The sequence below is a fragment of the Aquila chrysaetos genome, chromosome 14 (assembly GCF_900496995.4).
Source record: "Aquila chrysaetos chrysaetos chromosome 14, bAquChr1.4, whole genome shotgun sequence".
NCBI classification, from domain to species: Eukaryota; Metazoa; Chordata; class Aves; order Accipitriformes; family Accipitridae; genus Aquila; species Aquila chrysaetos.
The window spans coordinates 31636142-31660507 of NC_044017.1; the positions used below are offsets into that span (position 1 = coordinate 31636142).

Here is a 24366-nt window from a genome sequence, read left to right on the forward strand (position 1 = left end):
GGGCGAGTTGTAGCGGCGGGCGCATGCGCAGGGCGGCCTTGCTCCCCCGCCCCCGCCGTGCGGCGCGCGCGGGGGGCGGGAAGGGTGTGAGGCGGGGTAATGGCTGCCCTGAGGGGCGGAGGGGCCGGGGCAGAGGGAGAGGGTGGGAGCGGAGAGCCGTGGGTGTGAGGGGAAAGGAGGTCACATCTGCCTCGGCGAGGCCAGATGCGTGTTTGTAAACGCCGTCGGCTGGGGCTGGGTCGTTACACAAGGTTCTGCGCTTGTTGTTCTGTTGATAAGCGTTCCCAGTCCCCGGCTTTCCACAGAAGAGCCTCTAAATGAGGTTCAGATGTACGCTAAAGACACAGAAAACAAACTGCAGAGAAAGGACTTGCGACTGAATTACGTCTTAACTTTTTGAAGTCAGCGTCTGTGGGTCCCGATGTCCAAAAAACCCCTTAGGTGCTGTTTATCAGATGGAGGAATAAGTACTGCTTTACTAATGGCTGAAGAAAGTGAAGTGGCTGAAGACACCCGAGCTTTAAATCAGAGACAAGAGCTTTTCGCCGGGCTGGCTGTCCTGTAAGTGACCGCAGCTAGCAGTGACCTGCCTGACACGCCGACGCAGAGCGATCTATCTGTGGAGGCGAAAGGCAGCTTTGCATTCATTACAGAGGTCTGCCCGTGGTGATCGGGGCAGGTAACAAGATGCAAATCCTGCCCCCGATCCTGCCAGCCCTTGAGCGATAATTAAAAAATACTGGTTTGGGTTTTTTTTTAGATGTTGCTGTATATGGGCTGGTGCTGTAAACAGGCCTCTAGCTCTGGGTGGGGTCACAGTGAAGCCAGTGGAATTTTTTTTATAGTCATGAAACTTTCAGTAATGTGAAGAGACTGAGAGAGAAGCCAGGGTGGAGGGCAGATGAGGGAGAACAGAGTGAAAGCTAATCTGAGGCCAGGGTTTATAACCAGGGCAAGCACTTCCACAGAAGAGCAGGGAGTCCCCAGACCCCACGTCCTTCTGCTGTCAGGCAGCTGCAAATCCTGCCTGCCAGCAAAAAGCTATTCTCTCCTGATTAGAGAAAGCAGTAGATGAATGATAACATCCCTGACTCCTCTGGTATTTACTCTGATTATCTTTTTACTTTCCACAATAAGTGTGTCTGTGAGAAATTTACACTTATTAAAAAAAAAAAAAAAAAAGTCCAGAAACTCATTAGTCAGTGATTCTTTGAATTGGTGTTTGAATAAGCCATCCAGCTTTATGAGATTTGTGATAAAGCAATGAGATTTGGCAGCCCTGAGAAGACGGTAACTCTGCCAACCGGAGTTATTTAAAATTCATTTACAATATACAACAACCCTCAACGTTCTGATTGTAGATAGTTTGGGAATTCTCTTTACATAGCAGGCAAAATCTCATCAAATAGTTCTGCCCTTTATATAACTTCTGCTTGCCCCCCCCCCTCCCCCCCAATATTTCTCTGATTTTGTTCAAGGAAAGATGTAATCAGCAATGCTGTCTGGTTGTGCATCCAGTTCACTGATTTGTTAGTGTCTGTATGGGTGCATAAACAGAAAGAAATAGCAACTTTGAAAACAAAGCAATCCTTCCGCTAAATCATTTTCTTCCTCATATTCATTTTGACACCTGAATTATTTAGACCTGAAGTACTTCTGATATATTTCAGGGCCATAATACTAGTTTCACTAGAGCTAAAAGCTTGCGGCGTTAAGAGGACACCCAAACTTGACAGGCCAAGGAGTGAATATGGGTTGTGCTCCTGCCTCTACGTGGGAGGACAGGGTGAGACCAGAGGCATCGGGGAATGCCTGCCTGTGCCAAGACACAGCAAGTCATTCAGACGATGTCAGAGGGGTCGTCTCCTGCAGGACAAAGGGAAAGGCTGGGTGAAATGGGCTCACGCCCCAAACTTGCCCCGTGGGCCCATTGCTTTAAGACTGAGTGGATAATTTGCTGAATAGACTTCTGAAACACTCGCCCATACAAAACAACAGAGCCTCTGTCTCCCCAGTGTTGGTTCCTCTGTTTCCTCAGTTCTTCAGTGCTTTTGGCCTTCTTTCCCCTGAGTAAACTTTTTTCATAGTTGTGTTGGTTTTGAGCCAGATCTGCTTCTTTAAAGCTCATGCCCCTCCTGAATAACTAAGCATTGTTCCCGATTTTTTTCAGTAGTCTGAGAACTTTTTAGGTTGTGCGGCCATGAACGTATCTTTCCGTCCACAGTGAGACTATTAGACATTTCAGAGCTCTTTCATTTCAGATTGTCTTTTCAATGGCATACTGAATGTATTATTAAGAACCTGGTAGCACAAGCAAAAATAGCTTATTTTATCCTGTTCAGTTGAGTCTTGTCTTTTCCAGAATGGGCCTTTAAGTGATGGTCTGCAGAGCAAACTGATTCCTGTAGACAGATCCATGAGCAGCCGAGCTGTTCTAATAGTTCACCAGCACTGAGAAGCTGAGATGTTCCTGACTCCTCATCTCCCAACCACAGATTTTCACCCTCCCTTAGCTCCTCCTTGGTGTTTGCCATATGCTTCCATGAGCCACTTCAACTCAGTAACAAGACTGAGGAATATTTAATTTGGGAGGGGGTGTTCATTTCCTTCTGGGTTAGTGTATTGAACCATGCCTTCAGAGTGCAGTTTTATGTTACAGCTAATATAGTAAGACCGTGGGCTAATGCTGAAAAGTGCAATCTTCTCCATCTCTCTCCAGCCATGTATTCCGTCTTGCTCCCCCTTACGTGAGGTCCAGTGACTGTGAGACTGCAGAATGAATCAGGTGAGCAAACCAGTGCAATGGAAAACCATTGCTTTTCTGGTGGATTTGTTTTCTGTCAGATGAGCTTGTTGAAGCAGTTGACTTCAGGGCTGGCCATTGCTAGGTCACTAGATGCAAGGGACTATGTGGCCAGGGGAGGGAACGAGGGATACTACTCTTGCTCAAGTGAAATTCAGGCCTAGGATTCCTCTGGTGCAAAGCCTTTTCTTCCAACATGCTATTGCAACTTCTTAACTCCTGGTGTACTCCCTTACTTTTCATGAGCTGGAGGATCACTTTGGAACTTGGAAGTTGAGCTGTAGAGAACCTCATGTAAGAAGCCCAAGGCAGATGTGTGTTTCAGTTTCAATCTGTACCTTTTCCAGGCTACAGTGCTCTTCAGCTGTCTTCTTACTTAGACATTGGAGACACTAAACAGCAAGTGTTCAACCGGTCAGTGTTCGGTATACCACACCTTAAAATAATAATGGAAAATATTGACTACAGAAGATACATAACTCCTGAGGGCTCTCAGGTGTCTGACCATGTGTAATAAAACTTTGCAAACAGTACTAATAAAAAGGCAGGAGGATAAGCAAGGAGAGCAAGTGGGAAAAAGAACAGAACAAATAATCATTTCCACTTCCCCTAGATAATGCAAAAATAAAATCCTTTCTGTCAAATATCAACTAAAATAGAATTCAAACATCTTGAGCACTGCTTGGAAGGATGCCACAGCTGTACTTTGGCCTGTGGAGATGAGAATAATCATCCCTTATTTGTCAAGCTGTCTTTGCACCATTAATATTTTTAAATGCCTCTGATAAATCATCCATTTCTTATTGCTATTTAAAAAGAAATCTTTATTTCCCTGCTCACTTATGTTGGATAGTGATTTTAGACGGATGAGGTGAGAAAGAAAAAAAAGGTGGTTTTGCTTAGCTGGTGTAATTCTAGAATACATTAAAGATGAGGTAAAAATAGATAATACTATGAGCCAAAGCTTACTTTTTTTGTGGAAGGAGTGTGGAACACTAGTACATATGGCCAAACCCAGAGTTTGGTACGCCATTCCAGACTGTTCCAGCACAAAATTAGCTCTGCTTTGAACTATATTAAACCTGAGTTACACTGATTTCTCCTGGTGTAAATTTGGGCACAGAGCCCTCAAGACAGGAAGTCACCCAGGCAGAAAGCAGTCGTGGCTTTCAGTCTGCTGGAGGGCTTGTTGGGACCGCTGCTGCCTATGAAGTAGGAGGTGTTGAGTGGGAGAGAGAATCAAAACTGGCCCTGGATAGTGAGGGGAGAAAAAAAAAAAAAGAAAAAAAAAGAATGTCCTTTGAAAAGGGAAAGCTTGTTTGACAGCTTGGCCACTAGAGATACTCATAATCCTGCCAAGTGTTCCCAGGAATAAAGGAAAATTTGGGGGCGATTAAATATGAGATCGTTTCCCTCACGAAGCTAAAAGTTAACGCTGACTACTTGATGAAATAAAACATCCAATTAGGGATAATGAGACTCCTGGGGTAACCCCCCAACACATATTAATTTTGAGTCTTCATTAAGTTAAACTTGTTTATTTGGAAAAAAATCTTATTTTCCCTGCAGCTCCTGCTGTAACCTGTTTACCAAACACTACTGGGACACCCACACAAGCTTCTATAGAAGCCAGGCTGAAATTTAGAGTTGTTTACTTCCCCTCACAAAAAAAACCCAAGGGCAGCAATGACAGCAGCAGTCCCTGCTCTCCCACATGCTGAATTCAAGCTAGGCTGATAGGAGTTGTAATTTACTTATGATGAGTCTCTTCCCACACCTCCCTCATCCTTTTATTGTGCCCCATTGCCTGCTAAAGATAAAGCTGTCATCTCTTCCCGTTTAGACTAGGTCACCTGTCTTTTAACTGGGTGAGTTCATCTTCTGATCTCCAAGATGCTACTCAGATTTGCACCTGCTTCACAGGAATGCAACTTCCAGACAGGTTTTCAAATACCTGCAACTGACATCAGCTTCTGCCCATGAGATTCAGAAAGAGCAGAACACCAGCCAGAAATAGAGGTAGCTGGCTTAAATTAGCTGCGAGGACTGAGTTCTAGGGTGGAGATAAAAAGGAAGATTTATTTAGAACCCTGCAAGAGCAAAAATGAAAAAAAAAGTGGTTTCTCTCCTACCAGTTGGAGATGGGTAAAGGTAAAACTCCTTGTGAAAGATGAGTCTTGGGAGAAGTGAGGCAAGCTTTTATTGGCAGCTGAGAAAACAGTATGATAAACTATTCCAAAAGCAATACAGAATGACTTGTACTCAGCAGCCAAGTAGGATCCCATGGGAGATTCTGAAACCTAACAAACTACTAACAATGCTGGTTCCATGTGAATTGAGGGGAGAGTTCATAGCTGTTAAGCCTGGGAAAGACTATTACCATCAGTAGTAGTCTATCCTGTGTGAAGCAGGCCTTACAATTACACGCATGGATTTCTTCTTCAGGACTGTGCCATTTATTTGGACATTAACATACGCAGAAAGGAATCCCGCTCTTAAGTGCTGGCAGATTTATTATGTCTGTAGATGAGTTGTTCAAGCGTTAGTGGTAGGGCCAGGTGAGGAAATACTGTAGTTCTGATCATCCACAAACATAGATACTGAAAGCACATTGAACAGTCATTCTTTGTTAGTGACTTATGTGGATGCTTTTAGGTGGCCAAGAGAGTTATCTCATCTGCTTCCGAAATGGATGAAGCCATTCAGCAGCATTGTCAATGCAGAATCAGAGACCGCGTCTCAAATTCACACCAAACCTCCCTCCAGTAGACAAATCCTAACTACAGTTCATGTTTGCTAGTGTCCTGTCTCCTTTTTAGCTCAAACTGTGACATAGTATTGACATGAGGTCATTAAAAGCCATGCAGTCTTACCATGCCACCTTGTGCTAGATAGGTGGCAGTCAATGAAAATAATCTGCCAAGAGTTCATACATAATTAAAATAAATGTATCGCTTTATCCAGGGCATTTTGAAACGATCCTGGGTGTTTTGCCTGTTTAATCTAAGCTTCTTGTGCCAGGAATTCTCTCTTGTGCCTTGTAAGGGCACAGAATCTTGCTCAGATCCAAGCTGCTTGTCAGAATTTCATACGTTTTATGGCAACGCTAACATTGGAAAATGCTTCGTTAAGAGCCGCTTCGTAGGCATGAACTTGGGCTCATAAAGCATATATGCAAAATGTACTGTGGAATACAGAATGTGAAAACCAACCAGCACAATCTGTCACGTTTTTACAGACCCTGAAAAGTGTCGTGACAGGAGAATAATTTACATGTTGTTGTTTCTCTTAACCTCACCAAATTCCTTTCTTAATCCCTCACCTGCCCTGCCCCCACCCCAGAGATAGTCCTTACAATAGGAGGGAAGGTGGCCAGGCTGGGATCGCATGTAATTCTTGTCCCCAGGTGCTTCATAAATCACACTTAAATTATCTGGTAATAAAGTTGGCAATGAAAAGGATGCCGTAGCAGTGAGTTACAGGCATTTGCAGGTGGTATGGCAAGGAGTTCACCCCAGGGAACCCTCTTACTCATTTGTCTGCTTTTTCCCCCACAGTATGCCTTGTGCTTCTAGTTCTCCCTTGTCTCTGATTTTGTTCTGGTTACTCAGGGCCTGAGTCATACACCTTGAAATAACAGTCACCCTAATTTCCAAATTCAAGCCTCAAAGACACATGAACAATTATGGTGCTTCAAGAAATTAAGGCTCAGTTTTGCCAAGGGTTGACCTTGTGAAGTGCTGAGCTTTCTTGCCCTCAGTTGAACAGCATGCCTCTCCCTCTGTTTAGCTTTAAGCTTTGGACCCGTTGCTTCCAATTAAGCACATATTTAAGCTGTTCGGTAGATTGTGGCCTGAGTGTACAGTACCTGGCAGATTCCAGTCTTGCAGGACAGAGTACTCAGGGACACATCTGTGCTAGGGCTGCACGAGTACATTTATTCTAGATGCTGATAACTCTGCCAAGTGCTTCTATATACCCTGCCTTCCAAGCCACGACATTTTGTCCTATAAAATACAGTGTATGTCTAATGTTCCTGGAGCATTTCCACAAGCTGGAATTGCATCCAGTATGGATGCAGGCAAGATGCTTATAGAATTGTGGGCAGTTGTATGAACTAACTGGGTTGCTTCTGGTATGACCACTCCACTGTCACAGGAGAGTATCCTTCCACACTCACCCAACAGCTCAAACTCCCTACACAACCAGTATAGATTAGATGTTAGTGCTGGAGATGGCACTATACTGTACTCTCCCTGCCAGCACTGACAATACCTTTCTGTTACGTGCGGCTGCAAGCAAAATGAAAGAATCTCATGGAGTTATGTCTAACCTCCAGAACCCAGGAGTACCTCCATGGTAGTCCCAAGTCGAGACACATGTCTCTGGTATGTTGGGGTGAGCCTTGGATGTGTACCAACCTATCCTTTTGCCTCACCCACTTCTTTATACCTTCGTTTCATGGGGAATAAATAAACTCAGGCCAAAAAAACAACCATGACACATTCTTCCAGACCCTCAAGCAAGTAACATACTCTCGGGTATTCCAGACCTGCATTCTGCATGTAGCCACATGCCCTGTGTTGTTTTAGGGACTTAAGGCCTTCTCTTTCTGTTAACTCATACCACGTGTCTTAGAATACAGTTTTAAAAATTTATTTTTCATGAAACACAGGTAATTTCATCAACAACTTTGCTTTTGTCTCTGTGAAAAGGCTATCCTATCCCTCTGGCACATTTACAGTATGGGATTTCTACTTCTCTCAGGCTATCAGATGCCTTGCAAAGGTGTCCCTTGCTCATTAGGGACCCACATAAAACTCCTGTCTTATGAATTCACACATGCCTTTGATTCTGCCATCTCCCTAGACAAAAAGTTGCCTCTCTCACCAAAATACACAATCCGGGTACCAAGGTACGGTCTCCCAAGAAAGGACCATGCCAGACTCTGCAGAGATAAAATCCTAAGCCCATAACCCTCTTTCTCACCCAGATCCTCTTCCTGGCCTGAACACAGATGCCAAGAGAACAAGAAATGCAGAGTTTGAAGGAGAGAATAGTGCTTTTATAAATAGTAGCCTAATACTACAGAGTTTTGTAAACAAGAGGAGGACTCAATACCGGTTTTTCAGATTATTTATGCAAGGAAATAATACAGAAATTCTGTTCTGACATAAGCAGTTAGAAAAAAGTTTTGGACTTCGATAAATTCTGCCCTTAAAACTTAAAAACCTTTAAATCTTAAAACTTTTGCAGAGAAACTTTAGTTTTGCTATTTTATGTTATTTTAGTGTCTGTTTGTTGCAGTGCTTGTACAAGTATTTGCTGTTAATCCCATGTGCCCGATTACCTCAAGGCTTGTTTTTATCAAAACAAAATGCTGTGGTTTGTTTCAACATCTGAACATCAAGAGGTAGGTTAGCTGGAGAAGCCATGCAAAGTCCCTAGTTTCAGACTGACCTCTGGCAATCCTACCTCCTGGTGGAACAACATCATGTGCTCTCTTCCAAACACCTGACATGCACTAACTTTCCAGAAGTAATAGTACGTAGGAAGGGAATCTAACCCTCAGTCAAACCCCATTCCCTCTATCTCTTGGAGAGATGACAACCTTCTACTAACAGAAGGAGAATTGAAACAAGTCCTTTCCAATTTGAAGTTTCACACATTTACAGGAATATGCTAACCAAAGTTTGCGGAAAATAAAATGGAAAGTGATGCAGAAGCTAAAGTAACTTCACGTGCTATATTCAAAGCCAGACTGTGAATGGATTTCTTGAAATATCAAATTTTAACTGTAAAAAGCCTGTCAGAATACATCACATATGAACACCGAAAGACATTACAGACTGCAGAGAGATGAATATCTGTGAGGAGAAAAACAACCCAACTGGCATATAGAGGAATGCTTGAAGCCTCCTTTGTTATGATGACAGTAAAAATACACATCTATTTTCCTAGAATAACAAAGCATTCATTCTCTCTCCTGCTTAGAGCTGTTGGGCATTTACAGCGTGTTATTAGCAACTGTACAAATGTCTTGTGTTTTCAAAAATCAAAGGAATTAGTGAGTAAGGAGAATTAATACCTTCCCTATAGCCCTGCCTCTGGGTTTGCTTATGCATTTTGCTTTAAGGAGTCACTGGATAAAAAAATGTGATCTATGCTGGAATCAAGGACTGGCGCCCAAGACCTCCATCTCTCAGCGGAGCACCTCTATAATTAAGGTACAGTGTTGGGCTTCCTATTATTGCTTGTGCTTTTCCTGGCTTTGTGATTCTTCAGTGCTTTTTTGTCCAGTGGTCTCTGTTGCAGGAGGGAAGGCTTATGCAGCTTAGCCTCCTAGCTCCGGTGTAAAAAGCTCCCCTTTGAGAAGAAGGGAGCTGCAGGTTTGAACACCATCCCTCTGAGGAGGACCTGGATAGAATGCTGATCTCTTTTTTCCTTTGGTGGATATTCAAACCATTAAGTATTTCTCCTTGGAGGCCATGTTTCAGCAAGACACACATTTGTTCCCCAGGGCAAGAGCTATTTTCCTAAATCTAGAAGTGAATGAAAGGAAGGAGGGCTCAAAATATGTTCCGGTCTCATCACACAGAAGTCTAAATCTGGGAGGAGGAAGAATCTCAGCTCTCCTCTTTGCCTTCTCATTTCCCACTGGCTGGTTTCAACAGATGCTGCTCTCCCTTACTCAGAGCTTTTGTTGCTAGGAAAAGGATGCACCGCTGCCTAACTCCCTCTGTTCCTGGAAGGGGAGAGAGATGCCTAAATCAAGCTCATGAATTACAGTCCTTGAGTACCTGCCTAGAGCCTGAGTCCCTTTTGAATCTTCCCCTTTTGTTCCTAGTGCCTAAGCCTGAAAATGTGCCTATGTGCATATTAAAAAAGTAAAAGGTTGCTAAAAAGGCAAAGTATCTTTCTCTCAGTTTATGCCATCAGCTAAATGTTTGTACCCATTCCTTTGCATGAGGTGGACTTGTGCAGTGGTCCAATTCAGAAAACAGATTCCTGAAGAAACAAACCATTTTCTGACATGTTAGATTCTAGCTCCCTGAGCGTGGTTTGTCTTCTGGTTCCAATGGCATCAATGCCATGCAAGACATGAGGCCAAAACGTGCAGGAAAGGAAGAAATGTGTGAGTGAGGAGGGAGGGGGAATCAGGCAGCAGTAGCCCAAATTTAGAGCAGCTTATGCTGTGTTGGAATCATACTCCAAGGTATGGTTTGGGCTGTTATCTGCCCAGTGGGTTGCCATCATCCGTACCTCCTGTAAAATCTGTTTGAACTGCACACTGAGTCCCAAAATAGATTAGATATCACCCACTGTAGAGTTTTGCAATTCAAAAAAAAAAAAAAGACTTGGCAATGAGCAAAGCCCAAGGGTGGGGTTTAATGTGATGCTGCATGCGATTTAACAGCTTGCTGCTGCTGAAAGGGGGCTGCTCATCTTCTTTTTCTCCTGTGTTTCCTCCCCCACAGGCACATGCCATTAATGCTTGCCTTGCACCAACTCCAGCATTCATCTTGCACTTAGTTTAAGAGTGGGTCAGTTTGTCTTGCTAACCATGTCAGAAAACAAAGCCAGCAAAAAAGTGAGTGGTCTACTGGGCTTAGGAGCTGAGTCATCTTTCTTGGTCACCTGGCTTGGTCAGATGAGCACCTTGCGGAATGATTCCAGGGAAGGGGCAGGAGGCCCAGCTGGGAGCAGGAGGGTGCAGGGGGAGCCTGTTGGCAACACCGAGCTGCGAGGTTGGCTCAGTTGCCTGCCAAATTGCAGCCCAGCTCTTCCTGGACTTTGCTATCCAAAGCACATTATTAGATGCATGCAACTCTTGTGGCAGAGCCCTGCCAGAGTTTTACTGCTACACATTATGGGCCAAATGAATTTGCAGATCCTTGTAGATTCAAGAACCAGCTTTGTTCTTGGCTCTTGCTGGCAGCTTGGGCAAGTTGTGGAACAGTGGTGCAATGTGCTTCCCCTCCGGGAAATTCTGCTTACTGAGGGAGCAATCTAATTATGTGCTTGAAGCTTTTGGAGAATCTCTATCGCCAGCCCCCTGGAGGGGAGCTGCAGTAATCCAGATGCTAGGCAACAATAGTAGGAAATGCTGTGATGAAGCCTGCATTCAGTAGGGAAGGATGTCACTTAAATGACTAAATACCTACTTGAGAACTTCCTCTCTTTGAGCAGCAGTGTAGCGATGCCTTTGTTAAGAGGAGTTGACATTTTGTTCGCTGTCAGGTCACAGTTTTTACAGGCAGCTGTCATAATGGGCCCAGCCTCTCTCTGCTGGCATTTATAAGCCAAGAGAGTCACAGATCTGTTTCATAGGTCACAGCTCTGGCCCTTCCCTGTTCCCCAAACAAAAGTGATTTCAGTTGGCCGATAGTCAAGCAGAAAGGAGAGCTCTTTTGCCCCTGAAGAGCAGCACGATCCAGTTTGAGTGATTACAATCTACCAAGTCATCCACATTCCTCAGACAGAAAAACAACTAACTCTGTCCCTGAATCCCAGACACCCAGGCAACAGGATCCACTCAGAGCTGTTGAGACCCACTGTGATTTTGTAGAAGCTGTGGTGGGCACCTTTCTTCCTCTCCCACACATGAGTAACAGGAGCCTTCCAACATCCTCCATACAAAGCCGATTTCCCTCCGTGAGAATTCCTCTGTGTGGTATATACACCGAGTTCCTACCAACAGCATCTGTTGCTGAGCTATTGTTGAGGATATAACGGAGCCATAGGAACCCCGGACTCCAGATTATTCCTCGCAGAATCATCCAATTTCTGTGTTTCTTTGTTGCCAAGATCTGGAAAGAGGATGTGTGCGCTTTCTGACAGAACTTGGGAAGCGCACGTGTTTCAGTAACGTGGCCAGTGATTTCTGAAGAGAAGGCGTCCAGAGTTTCTTGGCAGGGGTGAAAGAAGCAGGTCTGTGTCACCACTGGTGCAGCAGAGCTTCCTTATTTTCATTTGGGGTGGTGGTTGCATTTTCTGCTTTTCCACACTTGTGCCACAGTGTGCATGGTCTCTGCACCCCATTTCAGGATCTAGTCGTGCAAAGGAAGATGATTTGTTGTGGCTGCATTCAGTGCCTGGTGGGGAGCCTACTTTCTGAGAACACACTTGCCTTAGGCCTGCAGCATGAGTCTTCAAATATGCTTAGCATTAAAATGTGGTTAACTTGGTTTCTAGCCCAGCTGAACTTTTACAATTAAGGAAGACATTGTGCAGTGAAATCAGACTTTTGTGTTTATTTATTTTTAGCTTCTATGGAAATTACAATGATGCAGTCATGCTCTGAGCGTATGTGTGCTCTTGTGTGTCTGTCTGTCCTCCCTTTGCAAATAACTCCTGGCCATTTTCAGCCCAGTTTCACTTAAAGCTAGTGGTTTCAGTCATACTGGGTGCCTACATATTTCCTGAAAACAGACAGTTGCATATAGCAGAGGGAAAGCCTACAGCCTTATACGGAAGAAAATGTGTATCATCGACCCAAGCCATGTTTGGCATAAAAGAATCTACACAGGAGAGCAATATTCTATGTCCCAACCTCATGAAAAGTTTTAATCAGAGGTGGCACCACCAGAGGATCCCATCATGAGATGAAAATGAGTTGGAAACCAGGTTTCATTTGCTGTGTGGCATATGGAAATACTTGATTACTCAGGAGAGTAAAAAATTAATACTAATTTTGTCTCCCACTCTTGCCTGCTCTCTTGCTTTGCTTCTTTTGCTGCAGGCCTGTAATATAGAACCAGATCCTGTGTGACCAGGAAGTGAGGGTTGATAACTATGGATAGAGGGCTTAATTTTAAGAGAATGTTCATGAAACTTCTCCCTTGAATTTGAACAAGGAACATTTTACTTCCCATAGTCTTGTACGTCTTTTTCTTAACCCCACATTGGTTAGGTCTTAGCAGGTCACTGCATGTTTGGTATGTCCGTCACTGAAACTATAAAATATACTATCCCCATAGGTGAATTAAAAGGCTTTATTGGAGAAAAAAACAATAACACTGTGCTACCTTTAAAATTCTGGTGGGCTTCTAGCTACTTTCAACAATCCACACATGTCCTATCTTGTAGTGAGGGCCTTACCTTCCCAAAACTGAATGATTCATATTACCAATTTTCTGACTCAGAACATGGTCAAGTACTAACAGAAATATAATATAAATTTCAGTTGCCAGAAGAAATAAACTAAATGTTTTTATGTGCATTCCTGGTGGCTTTTACTGTATGTCTTTGTCTCGGCCACAGTATGTCAAACCCTGAAGTATGCAAGTAACTCTATGCATATAAATAGCCACCAGATCTTCTCAAGTGTTTGGAGGCCTGTGGCTTCACAGAACAAATACATGTAAGTATGCAGAGACTGAGGCTGAAATAATTACTAATCATATTGTAGTTTTACATACATAGTGCAACATACTAGCTCTATACCTTCATTTTTATGAGTTATTCTCTTGACTTCAACACATTTATTCCTGTTAGTAGACAAATGCACTGTCCTCCCTATACTGCTGAAGTAAACAGTGAATGTCCCCTGGAACTAGAATTTGAGCATCCAGACTATTAAACTGGAAGGAGTATCCCTGGCAAGGGATCCTGTCAGAAGGATCTTCTGATGCTTGACCTAGGGTGTGCAACCCTTCCCCACGCAGTTCCTACATCCTGCGGGGTAATCGGTCAGGGACCATTCGCAATAAGCGATTCGGAAGCAGCCACCCTGTTTTGGGAGGTAAGAGAGTTTTACAAAATGGGTAGTCACAGTGGGCCTCAGTGGGATCACGAGCACATTTAATTTACTAGCACAGGCATAGGCTTAGTGTCTTGCAATTGCTAACATGGATACAGCTAATGTAGTTTATGTAATGTAGTAATGTGAGGTTTACAGTATAGAAAGAATCTCCTTTAAAGTCTGACTAATTATTTGCTACTCTTGCTTATCCATTTTGTTCTTTTCAAGATGGTTTTAACATCAGTTCCTCCTTTACCTTTGAGGCCCAGCTGTCAGCATTTCCCATTTCCACAACTCACCCTCAAACTAAGTTAGACTCCTTCTGCTCCCCTTGCTCCTCTTGAAGCAATGCAGAGCCAGAAAGAAAGGCCTGAACTCATCTTTGGCAGATTTAAAAGCCTGTCATCTCTCAGTGCAAGAACAAGCCTGTGTAAGAGAGGATTAGCTCAGAATGCATTTTACATTAAAATTCAAACACTGTCAGAGGAGAAAGATGCTTTTCTTCCTCCCCCCCAAAGGAAAACGTTCCAGTCCATATTTTGATCATTGTTTATCCTACTTCTGATAAAAGTCTGTGGAGGAAGAGTCAAAATAATAAAATACTGTTTAAAAAGGGCAAAACTTGAGTAATTGAGAAGTCAACATATTGTTTTTCTTAGTCATAGATGCATATTAGTCAACAGTTTTAAACATGTGAAAACCTGCTGTTTAGTCCTCAATTACTTTTCATTCCCTTTCTTTATTGATATTTTTTTGTATTGTCAAAGCATCTAGAGGCCCAGTCCTGACTGAGGACTGGGGTCCTCATTTTGCTCACACAAAGAACTTATGTTTCATGGGTTTATCTTTCTTTCAAATTGCTTATTCAACTATGGTTATTACTGAAATGATGCAATACTAGGAATATATACTTATAATTACCATGGACAGATGGTCTTGAATCAGTTCACTGTGTTTTGTTTTGTTTTAATAAATTACATGCTTTAATTAACAGAAATCTCAGCCAGACATTTACCTATCAATTTTCCATAGGCTTCCTTTGCCCTTTTAATTGTAACAGCAGACATTTAACATTTAGGTGTGCGAATATCTATATTAACACAACCTTTCATTGATAATTTTGAAGCCACCTGCAAACCAAGTGCTTACAGACAAATAATTATTCGCTCCGTGCACTCGTCTGATCATGAAAAGAGCTGACGTTATCAGCTTTGCTGTAAAGTATTATTCCTGTTTTACAGAGGAGGGCAGCAAGAAACACAGTTTAATCCCTAATTTTTGAAAGCTGTTATCAGGCAACTTATACCCTCTGGGTGTGTCTAAAATTGTGGGACCAGACTATTCAGTTCCCAAAATGTACCCTGGCCACATTGTAACTGCATATGGGGATAAGGTTCTGATGTACAGTTTTTTTCCTGCCGCGTGGTTTCCACTGGAAGGAAATTCAGGTGTATGGGAAAAGAAGGATCTACAGTGTGCTCCAACTGATCTCCATCTGAACAGACGCAGGATCACAACAGGGGTGAGGACAGGGAAGGGGAAGGACAAAGGAGGGACAGACCGTGAAACCCATGGTACCCCACACATTTGTCTGTTACCAACGAGAGTAGATACGTAGGGTGAAAAACTTCCATTAGCATTGGGGTCCAGATAAAGGAACTTCCTGGCAAACATGACTAGGGCACATTTTTTTGATTCAGGGTTTTGATCTTATTCCAGGGTCATTCTTTCCCTCATTTCTGTTTGTTTGCTGCTACAGAACCACTGTGGATACTATGATATTACATATTCATATTACAGTTGCAAAATACTACTCTGTGCAGTTTAAACTCTCTTGTTTAGAAAGCAACTCATGACAGTAAATCTGAGAAACCAACAAATTTCCTTCCTATGATCAGTTCATCTATAATCTCTCTCTACAGCCACACTTTTCCTGTCGCTGATGCTCACCTATAGATCACAGTTTGTATTTCTGTTATTATTCTTCGTCTCTCAGAAGTATTTCAGTTTCCCTGCAGCAGACTGGCATTTTTTCTGGGATGTTTCAAGGGGAGCTAATTTACATCAGGAAATTGCTTCAAGGTGATCCATCTGGGACAGTCAAAAAGTTTGTATACTCTGTATGTGCTATGTAGATACATTTTGTTATTTCTTTTGTACTTCACACATCACCTCTGGCTCACAATTATCTCCCCACCATGACCAGTCTTTGCCCTTTTCATAGTAAGTGGGCAATAAACATGGGGTTGCCAGTCATGGCATCCCAAGAAAACTGGCAGGGAAGAGTCCATCCAAGCTTAATCAACAGCTGGAGACTAAAAGGGGCTCCCATGGGTCAAGGCTGGCTTTTAGCTCTGAGGGGAGAAGTGTTAAGGGACAAAAACATGTCCCTTCTTTGCCTGGAGATATTGTGAAAGGACTGCTCAGAATGTCCTTCCTTCTTACACAAGGTTAAATTTTCTTCTAAGTAGAAAACCTGTTTATTTTCTGCCATTTCCCAAGCTGGAAATGCAAAATGCTTCATTTACCACAGAGCCACTCAGCATCAAGTCAATGGGCGCCATGCAAGAACTGGAAGTGCGTTGAATAAAAGCAGTTCCAGTGGGAAATTTACTGACACATCCTACTTTGTTGACTGACACGACTCAGATTCAGAGCTACATATGTGCCTGGTCACAAGACAGGAAAAACACTGCATTTCTGCAAAGGTCCATTTCCCTCTTGCCATCCAGCCTTGATCTCAGACAGAGAGGAAAAAAATGGGATTGCTTCAAAGTGGGGAGTAGCCTGTACTTGCAACACACTGCCACATTTCCAACCAGCCCATGGCATGGCTCTCATTACACAGCAGATATGGCTTTTCTTCTTTCTCTTTCCTCCCTCTTCCCTCCATCCAACCACTTTTTTGATCAGCTGAACTGATTAGTCCAAAAAAAAGCTAGTTCAGGTGTCCTTCAGAGAGGCTACACAGCCATAACAAACGTATGCACTGAATCTGCTGAGGCCATGGCTCAGTTAGACAGAGATCTCCATGCTTTCTGCCCCCCTCTCCCCCCCATCTTTCTCCTGGGAAGGCTTTCTCCAGAAGCATCAGTAAGCTTGTCATCTTACACCGTCCCTCAAGTACTTCATCACACTCCTCAAAACTATCCTTTTTGAGAAGAGCTGACAACAGTGCATAGACTGTCATGCAGGTCTTGTCATGATGCCTGAGTTGTTGTCCTGTCTGGTTTGTCTGTTCTGGTCTGTTGTCTCCAGTTTTAAGCTTAACTGCTCAGTCCTGAGAGGTAGGGACCTTCTGTCTTGTGTCTGTACAGCACATAGCACTATGGTGTCCTGTGTCCATTGCTTCAGGTTTCTAAAAATGCATACAATCTGATTGATCCTAATTGCTCTTCTCCATTTCTAATGTTTAATCATATTTTGTGTAATCCTACTCCCCCAGCCTAAATGAGTATGAAATTATACTCAGAGCAGCCAAATCTGCAGGGATGGGGAACACAAACTATTTCCTTGACTTCTCATTAATTTGGGGGACTATAGTGTGTCTCCTCAAGGGCTCCTACACAGGAATTTTGTGACCTAGGTCTATGAAAGTGCTACAGCCACACTGTAACAGGCCACTCAAGCCTACCACCCCTAAAGATTTCTGCTGCTTCACCCCCAAACGGGCAGCCTCTCTGCCTGTAGCATATACAGGTAGTAAAAGTGCCCAGCCAGATCTGCTTTTCCTGTATCTCTCCCCAAGCAGAAAACAGCCAGCTTGAGATGGTACTGAGAGCATAGTTTTGCTCCTGTGCTGGTGCTTCCCGAGGCAGATATGAACCTGTTAGATGAAGTCAGTGGTTATAACCACAGTGTTAAAAAAAGATCCTGTGTCGCTGAGTATTCGGTGGTTGCTCTGTGGTGGAGAGAAAGCTGTCTGAAGCTGTGCAGTTTAGGATGTGTTTTAGAAACAGTGCAAGTATATACCCCAACTGAATGTGTTAGATTAGAAAAACATACAAACCGTTGTGTGACAATAATGCAAAAGAATCTTGAAAAGATACTAATGCCTCTACATCGTCAGAGAGAGGAAAATGGGGCATAGCGGAGTATGGATGGACAAGCCATATGTGCAGGGTTACTGGTTTGGTGGAGTACAGAGAAACTGCTCCCTGTAAACTGTCTTTTCAGCATCTGTTCATTCTGTCGTTGCGTGACTGCACTCCCAAAGTGCTGGGCAGACTGAACACAACTTGCCATCACTCATAAAGATTTGCTGTTCAGGCCATGAGGATGTGCTGCCCTAGCAGAGCGCATCCTCGCTCACCCTTCTCCAAAGTGACACGTGGCTCCCTGGAGGAGATGGACAGCCAGGAGGCAAGTTCATGTTTGTGGTGGCTGTGGAAGTGGCTAGGGTTAACCATCCTGCGTGGGGGTCTGCCTGAAAACTGCTCCCACCCCAGTGACCGAAGAGCCCTTTGGGGACAGCAGGTTCCCGGCCCCGGTCACCTTAAGGCAACGTGGGGGAATTTACAACAAAGCAAAGGGGCCTCAGAGGAGCCGGTTCCTGGAAACACCCGGCTCGACTGGAATCCCCATTTGTCTTGCCTCGCTGTATGAATCTGTAAGATTTGTTCTTTTTAAAGCCACCTTTCATACCCTGCACAAAACATCTCCCTATGTGACACTCCCATTTCAGTTTCAGGGTTCCCTCAGGCCCATGTTTCATACCTAAGACATCACGAGGTCATTATTTTACTGCCTTGCTGGTGGCTCAGTTTCCGTCTTCAGCTGCTCCCTAATTAAAAAGTACCATAATCACTCCCACCTCCCATCCTCCACAAAGGCACACACATACCAGTGTACCCCAGTTTTTCTGCTAGGATCTCAATTCTCTTCCCACACCGAAGGCTCTCTGTCCATACCATTTTCCCTTGCCATCTACCCTCCTAACCAGTGCAAGGATTTTGTCTTCCTCTCATTTTTCCTACTCGTGGCTCAGTTGACCCTAATTTCCTTCTGCTAAGGACTTTATGCTGTTTTTGTCTTTTCCATTCAGGCTCCCCCTACCTCCTTCCCCCTCCCTCCAGGGCTGGGTTCATACCCATTCCCCCACTATTGTTATGGGTTGTTTTTTTTGTCTGGGAGACGAATTATTCAGAGTGTGGGTGTGTCCCAGCTGTATTGAAAGGACAAACAGAGAGGATGGATAGGCACTGTTATCTTGGAAGGTGTTACTGGATTTTTGGTTCACTATACACTTAGAAAAGTGCCTGAGACTGTAGTACTGAAAAACATAGGGAAAAGGCTCTGTAGCCCCTTCATTTTTTCTTCCTTCTCCATTATTAAATATTTACTAAAATAAAGAGAGTTCTGCCCACTTGTGCCAAGAATACTCCCTGAAACTCGAGAAATAAATGGAAACTGTCTTCAGAAGTAACTGCTTTAGTGAAGACAGAGGTGCCATGAGGCTGAATGTAGGGCTCACAAACTCAGCCCATAACTTCTACAAAACAGAGGAGAAAACACAGTCTAGCAAATATGATAATGTGATTTATTCAAAGATGTTTTTCATACTGAAGAACACCTCTTTAGTTCTCCTAAACCAAAACAAGGCGATAGCCCCCATGCATACTGAGAAATGCATGATATGCCAAAACATGTCTACCCTTTTTTTTTTTTATAAAATACTTACCACTTTCTTCTTATTTTGGGCTTAAAAGTAGCATGAATATTGTCTTAATCTCCACAGTCCCAGTCTCATTAAACTGTCTATTTCTCTTGCTCTTTTTCGTCTGGTTTATTTATTTTTGGCTCCTTCTCTGTCATTCCTGGTTCGTATTTATTTGTGTTTGTTCTTGTTTTTCAAATATGGGACCTGCTTCTATTGTCTTTACTCAGGCAATTCTTTATTGAAAGCAAATGGCAGTCTTACTGGAGAAAAGGCAACGGAAATGATCCATGGTTTTCATATTAGGATCTTGCTTCTGTGGCAAGCTGCATGTTGGTAGAGATACTCACCAATATACAAGTAGCCTCAGATTTAATCGGAGATGACTGGTTAAACACTATGTTTGCATTTACAATCTATGTAAGGGATTTATTGTTCATAAAGTTTTCTATTTTTAACCTATTTTTAAAATGGTTTCCACTCAGAAGGGGCAGTACTATTTAGGAATCTAATTATTGTGCTATGAATTATTGAAGATGGAAGGAAAACTAACTGGTTTGCTGGCAAGGTACCTGCATAAAAACATTGACCCATGCCTTTGACTGATGAGGGCTTCTTGTCAGTCATTTGAGTGATGCAATTTGTGCAAAAATCTTTGTATTCTTCTCTGTTGCTTCCAGAAATGGCCAGGTGTTTCTTGGTACTTGTTATTAATCTTGAAAGGGGATTGTAAGCTCCTTTTTTAGCAGAGTGAAGATGGATGATTTATCTCTAAGGCAGTCAAGACTCATAATTGCACATCTTCAGTCAATGGGAATATTGCTCTTGACTTCAGTAACTACAGAACAAAGTCATAGGCAGGAAGATAGATTTTTTTTTTTTTTTTTTTTTTTTTTATCTAGCCCTTCCCAGAGCAGACAGTTGAGAATTTTTCTTAGATTGAGACTACAGCTTTCTCTCTGAGTCTTGGCATTTCCTTACAAATTACCATTACCTTTACTTTTTGTGCATAATTTATCTCCCAAGTGCAGAGTCTGAGCCATCCTGAACAAGTAGGTAGTCACCTTGCCACAGTTTGTTTTACCCTGTGCTGGTGTAGTCAATGCTGTGTTATGTTGGATACAGAGAAGTTTGAAACAACAGACCACAGGGATTTCCTGAGAAACTAGGAAATATTTCTTACGTTTCTTGCAGCTTCTTCAGTGTTTCATCCTCATAATCATATCACTACTCCACTAACTAACCTCAAAAATATAAAGAAAACTCGATCTGTTAGCTCTATAGCTTTAAATAATCCTGAAGAGAAAAATGTTGGGGAGAGATTGCATGTTACTGATCTTTTTGTCTCTATAATCAGGCAAAAGATGAGGCTTTCTGGGGAGTAAACATCTTTCCACAAATCCATTCAGGATTTGAGAAGGTAGTCTTTTAGTAAATTTTCCTGAAGGAAGTTTTAAAACAGGTTTAAATTATTGCCAGATACCTAACTCTCTTTGGCCTAGGGACAATACTTAACGAGCAGTATGCTGCAGCCCACTCCAATTTCTGCTGTCATTATAAACCCTGGTTCTAACTTTTCTCTCTTCTCTTCTCCTTTCTTTTCTTGAAATTGTAAGCAGTACTGGAAAGGCTGGGCTGTATGATGTGAACAAGTCATAGGCTGGGGACGCATGCTTATTGCTCTGCTTTACTAGAATTACCATATCATGAAGGAAGCCTCCCTCATGCTGAGCATTCCTGGGGAAATCTTTCCTTGTTCTTATTAAGCCAGGTGATCTTATTGAACTTACAGATGTTTTTAAAAATATATAAAATGGGGTGGGCTATTTTACAAGTCTGTAAATTGAGCAGAAAGGTAACTAAATGTCCAAGCATCTTAAAAACATATCTTATCTCAAATACAGAAGTAAGGATACCTCTGACTACTGCCATGGGACAACTGGTGGATCCCATCCTCTCTTACCAGTATTCTCCTGCAGCCCCTCTCAATTTATGTTGCTGTTCCTTCTGTCTTTCCAGGACGCCCTGCCTCTCAGGAAAAGAAGGGAGGAAAAGAACTGATGAACACAGAGATCTCAGCATCTAGGCCATTTTATACCTCTCCCCTGCCAAAAACTTCATTACCAGGCTGACAATGTCAGTTGTTCCGACATTAAGAGGGAAGTTTTGTATTACATCTAAAGTAAAGTGACTGCGTGCTGCTGCCTTCAAGGAGCCCTTCCACTGCTCCTTCCTCATCCTCCCCCACCAGCGAGCTCTGGCCCCTTCCCTGAAGGCAATTCTAGGGATTGTGCAGCTGAACAGTGAGCGGCTCAGAGCTGATCCAGTGCAAGCTCATCCACCAAGCAAGTGCAGTAATAAAAAAAAAGCATTTTACTCTTGGATCCAGTTTACGACCACCCCAAGGCCTGACTCATAGGAAGCAATGGGGGTGCCACTGTAGCAGACGCAGTTGTCCAAGATTCCGGGTAACATGAAACTTCTCCTGAAGATATCAGGTGATCCTTTGAACAGGCAGGTCTGGGTGCAGCCTCTGACTCCTGCTGTTTGGGAAGGTTTGTCTTAGGTGTGGCAGAGCAGCTAGCAAAGAAATTAACCCTTCAACACAAGACATCAAGTTTGCTGTTCCCTGGGCAGCGTTGTGAGCCAACCACATTGAAACCTGTTTAAACACGATAGAGCCTTTCATGCTTTCTGTTTTGTAACTCATGCAGCTTTGCAGAAGTTTATCCTAAAAACCACCAGTTGCTAGGTAGAATTAATCTTACAGCATCAGGCTGGAAAGGTCGGTTTGCCAAACGCTGGTAAGCATAGAAGAGATCTGAAAATCGACAAAGCCAACAAAAGCTTCAGGGAAGAAAAAAAAAAAAAACAAAACCCAAAAGACCTTGACTAATAGAAATTTTGACAAATTTGGTAAATGAGAATTTTGTTCCAATCCCACACCGCTGACATTCCACCCCCCTGCTTACTTCAAACCCCCAAATGAACAGCAAGGATGCTATCTGAAGGGTTTGTACCACAAGAGTGCCTAGGGGCACGGGGCTAGTTAGCTTGTGTCAGAAAGCACTGTGTGCACACTCACATTTACACAGGGTCTACAAAAAGACAATCGCAGGTCCAGAAAAGCCATGGGAACATAGCGATATACAGCAAATGGGGGGAAAAGGGGTGAAAACAAGGGTGCAGAGCAATGGCAAGATGATCTGGACTAGTGAGGCGGTCAGCCTGTCACTTCACCTCAGCAGAGCTCTCATCTTATCTGCGCATCAGTGCCCAGGAGACTGTATCCTCAGTCCCAGGACAGCAGAGGAACAGTAGTAGTAAGGTCTCACAAAGTCTGTGTCCATCCAGCAGACTCAGTGCTTCAGGTGTGGCTTCATCTTCTCCTCTGTATAGACACTGTTTGCCCCAAGGAAGAGCAACACTATAGCATTAAGTGCAACTATGTGAGATCCCAGCGATCTGGCTGGGAAGTATGAGACAAGGGCAACTTTACAATCTGCGGTGCCCCAGCTGCCACGGACATGATTCTTCTGTTGGGCTATGAACACACATTAATTTTAGCAACATTATGGTTTTTGATGGACAGGACAGCTCCTTCCATGTGTGGGTGACCCAGGGCCAAAGAAAAGAAAGTTTGCACCAGTAATGATCTGTAGGACCTGCCATGAGATCTAACGACCGCTATGGACAGGGCCACGCGCCAGCCAGGGAAAGGCCTGGAAGGCCAAGTGAGGAAGTTTGTGTTTGATGCAGCAGAAAAGGAGACAAAAGGACAGGTACAAAAACCTCCTGGGGCCTAAAGAGAAATTTGAGACTATGACACTCTATGCTAGGATATATTGTAATGGAGGAAGACGAATTTGTCTTTAACCTCCTAAAGCAGGTATCCTAGCATAAGTTAACCACCTGCATCCAGCAGTTCTGGCAGTCTTGGGTGCTAATGGACAAAGCAAAAAGGAGTGATAATATCAGCTTAATAAAGCCTAAAAGACAAAAGATATTTGCGGCGTGTATTTAATGTATAAAAAGAGGGAAAATGGCATTTGTTGGGCCAGTAAGGAGAAGGTAGCAGCTGCTAAGATACTAGAGGACAAGGGCTTGCACACATTTTTTATTTCTGTGAACGGAAATGAGAGAAGGAAAAGAGCTTAAGGGAAAAGAGAGTGAGCCTTCAAAGTTATTCTGTGTCCTTAGCTTCCCTGAGATTTTTTTTCTTCCTGTATCTGATTTAGATTATAAAATCCCTGGGGCAGCAATAGTCTTTAATTTGAGTCTTCTTCAGGACTGGCCAAATCATTGATGCTTAATGAGCAAATCAAATGTTGATAAATTAATATAAAGGTTGTTTTCCTGCAGTCTGGCACTTAACAGATGACACCCAGTTAGAACTGAAGTAAAAACATTTGTATTGAACCTGAGCATGGGATCAGTTTTAAGAGAAGAGCATGAAGGTCCTTCCACTGCCTTCAAACAAGGAAGGATCTGGCTCATGTTGCAAATAATTCTTTGAAATTAAGAGCGTGCAACTGGATACTGTAGACACAGGTACGTTTCTGCATATTGCATATGGTAATTTCCCACCAGACAAACTACCGACCCAGTCAGGCAAGCTGCTGTGTCTTGGTGGACTCCGGGGTTCCATGTGGGTGCAGAAGCCGGCCATGCAAAGCAGCTTGCTGGATTATGGTGTAATTCATTGCTGTGGTGCCACTTATGCACTCTAATGGGCTTTATTCACAGCAGGGATGACTGAGGTGCCGGGAGGCACAAGCCAAGTTGAAAAAGATTTGTCAAGCTTATTTCATGCTTTGTTGTAGCAGCTACATTTTAGACAGATTGTGAAAATTATGTTATTTTTAAGATTTAGATTACAATACTGCCTAGAGACTAATAAAAATTGGGGATTCTGCTGTAATGGTTGGGTCCCAAAATATGTGAGAACACCAACAGTCTGCAATCCAAACCATCTGCAAGCTAAAGAATGGCAAAGATTTATGTACCATTTGGTTTGCCAACTTCAGCAGGCTCTGGGATATTAAGAAGAATATAGAGGCTGATAAACAGACTCATATGCCTTTTGATATGTTTTCTTTCCTATCCTATCCTATTTACAGTAGTAAATGCCATCTTTTCCCTTCTGCTTTAGCCATCAGGAAT

General features: G+C 43.1%; 1 long non-coding RNA gene across 3 annotated transcripts; it reads left to right on the forward strand.

Moving 5' to 3' along the window:
* Positions 1-45: 45 nt before the first annotated feature.
* On the forward strand, positions 46-23205 carry LOC115350791. 3 transcript variants are annotated; one of them, XR_003926619.1, is made up of 4 exons: positions 46-96; positions 442-561; positions 2720-2785; positions 21223-23205. It is a non-coding gene; the product is annotated as an uncharacterized LOC115350791 (long non-coding RNA). The 3 variants fall into 3 exon arrangements; XR_005933951.1 differs by lacking the exon at positions 46-96 and having other exon boundaries at positions 132-561; XR_003926618.1 differs by lacking the exons at positions 46-96; positions 442-561; positions 2720-2785 and adding an exon at positions 8832-9030.
* The last annotated feature ends 1161 nt before the right edge of the window (positions 23206-24366 follow it).